Below are 2,776 nucleotides of genomic sequence, written 5' to 3' on the forward strand. Positions count from 1 at the left end.
GTGTGTGTGTGTGTGTGTGTGTGTGTGTGTGTGTGTGTGTGTGTGTGTGTCAAAGGTTCTTTGTGGGTTCGTGGCCCCCACTGTCTGGCCCAGGCTTATAAACTGCACGACAAACTAAACACATACGTTTGTTTGCCTCTGTGTCTCACAATAAGTCCACTGCGCTAGCCGTGGCCAGAAGGGGAGCCCAGGTGGGGATGATCTTCTTCCGTAGGAACTGCATGATCACCCTGGAGGTTCCCAGCAGGGAGAAGAGCTACACCTGGCTGCTGAGCTGGATCACAAAGCACGCCAGGCACACCCAGCACCTGAGCGTGGAGACCTCCTACCAGGCTCACGAGAGTGGACGAGTTCACACACAGTTTGACTTCCACCCGAGCCCTGGGAATCACATCATCTGGTCAGGAAACATCTCAAAATCCTCTTGTTTTATCTGGATACTAACAATCAGTTGTTTTTCTCTGTATTAAAAGCAGAACTTGTATCACAGAGATCCCATGTGGTCTTCAGGTATGGGAGGAAGTGGATCAGAGATAAGCAGATAGTTGATCTTCACACTGGAACTCCGTTGGAGTCTGTCACCTTCACTGCACTGGGCAGAGACAGACAAATCTTCTTTAATATCCTACAAGAAGGTGTATGTTCACAGTGTTCACACTGTGTGACTTTATTTAACAAACTAAGTCAAAATGCAAAAGCAGGACTCGAACTGTCAGACGCGGCTGTGGAGGGTTTATGGTTTGGCTTGTTTTAGGCTCTGTCAACGAGTCAAATGGGAAGCTGTTTGATTAAAACATGCTACATAATTTTTAGACCTCACAGGACCATTGTGTCCAGAAACTTAAAGGGACAAGGCGTTTCTCATATTTAAATTCCATATCATAATAAAGTAACTATGTCATCTTCAGTCGTTATTAATTAATAATAAATTAAATGTTGTTTATATGTTTAAATAGAAAATAAACTTGACTTCTCATCGTATCCGTTTCTAAACACCTTGAAAATGGCCTCTGTCTCTTTAAGAACCTCCTTCGGATCCTGCCACGCCCATTTCAGCACGTCATCACAGCCGCTTCTCTCTGCTGTTTACAAGCTGGAGCGTCGTAGCATGCTTTGTTGTACTAATGATAATTTAAAAAGCAGCAACATTATACAAGATCTGTACGCTTTATGCTGAAGAAGCTGAAAATGTTCTATAGCAAAACTGTTAGCGTGAGTTCAATTCAGACAGCTGACGTTTGATGAAAGTAGGAAAACAAAAGAGAGAAATCAGTTTAAAACAATAAAATTGTTTTTAAAAAGCTGAAATTTAGCTAAATTTAGTAAATATTAGCAAAACGTTCGTTGAAAGGCAGAAAATAGTTGAAACTACTAAGAAGTTGCAGGAAACAAAAAAGGTGAATTTAGAAAAAAACCTAAATTTAATATACAGTAGCTAAAGTTTAGACAATAGGGTTGGACATAATCGTATTGTGTGCAATTACTCGTCAGAAAAACATTAATCGATTACTTTTTGGCACTTGACAATTAATACGATTAACGCCACCAGGCAGAGTCCGCTCGGTGCTCCTCTCTGCTTCAGATATGATGAATGTAAAAAAAAAAAGTTCTGTAATTTATTTATCTATCAGCACAATTTATAATTTGATGTGTAGCCTGAAGTCTGTAATTTTGACACAATTTGGAACAGATTTTTACAAAGAGCAAATCTTTCCCGCCAAACTGGTCATGTGACCAGGACATAAGGGTGTCCAGGGACTCCAGGGGATTAATCGTCAAATTAATCGTTATCGGCTAAATACCATAATTAATCGGGATTAATTTTTTTTGCCAATATTGCCCAACCCTAGACAATAGAAGGTAAAACAAGCAGAAAAATGGCTGAACTGTGACCTTGACCTTTCATTTTGTGTCTTTGAAATTAATGAGAGTCATCATTGAAATTAGCTGACAGGTGGTGAAAGGAAAGTAAAAAAACTCACATTAGCAGAAAAAACAGGAAAAGAAGTATAAAAGTTACATTTAGTTGTAAAATAGCTAAAACAGCTGAAATTAGCAGAAAAAAACCCACTTAAAATAGCTAAAGGCTCTGTCACACTTGACAACTAATAAACATTTTTAAAGACATCTATGTTGAAGATGGAATTGAAAAAGTCAACAGGAAGTTTATTTTCGGCATATACTTAATGTAATACTAACAGATTAATCAAATACTGTGTATCACTTTTATTAGCAATTTAGACATAAAAAATGTTTCATGAGTTGGCATATGTTGTTTAGTGTGACAGGGCCTTAAAATAGCTGAAATAGGCACAAAAAACAAACAGAAAAGGCACGTTGGCTGAATTTAGCAGTAAAAAACTGAAACTTACAAAAATCTGAAATTTAATGAAAACATAAAAAGAAGCTGAAAATGCAAAATACAGCTAATTAACAGAAAGCAGCTGAAAGAAGCATAAAAAGCTTAAAATAGAAAGAAGCACAAAAAAGTAATGATTGCTAGAAAAAAGCTAAAATCAGCTAAATAGAAGCCAAAGGAAGCTGAAATTAGTACAAAAAGTAAAAAAAAAGCTGAATCAGTATAAAAGGTAAAAAGTGCAGTAAAGATTATAGAATAATTTATTTTCAGTGAGGAAAAAAGTGGCAGAAAAAGCTAAATATGTCAAACAGTAACAAAAGTCATAGCAGGAATGTTTTGATATATAAAATATGTGTGTGTGTGTGTGTGTGTGTGTGTGTGTGTGTGTGTGTGTGTGTGTGTGTGTGTGTGTGTGTG

This window comes from Austrofundulus limnaeus, unplaced genomic scaffold (genome assembly GCF_001266775.1).
Source record: "Austrofundulus limnaeus strain Quisiro unplaced genomic scaffold, Austrofundulus_limnaeus-1.0 Scaffold19, whole genome shotgun sequence".
Taxonomy (NCBI): Eukaryota; Metazoa; Chordata; class Actinopteri; order Cyprinodontiformes; family Rivulidae; genus Austrofundulus; species Austrofundulus limnaeus.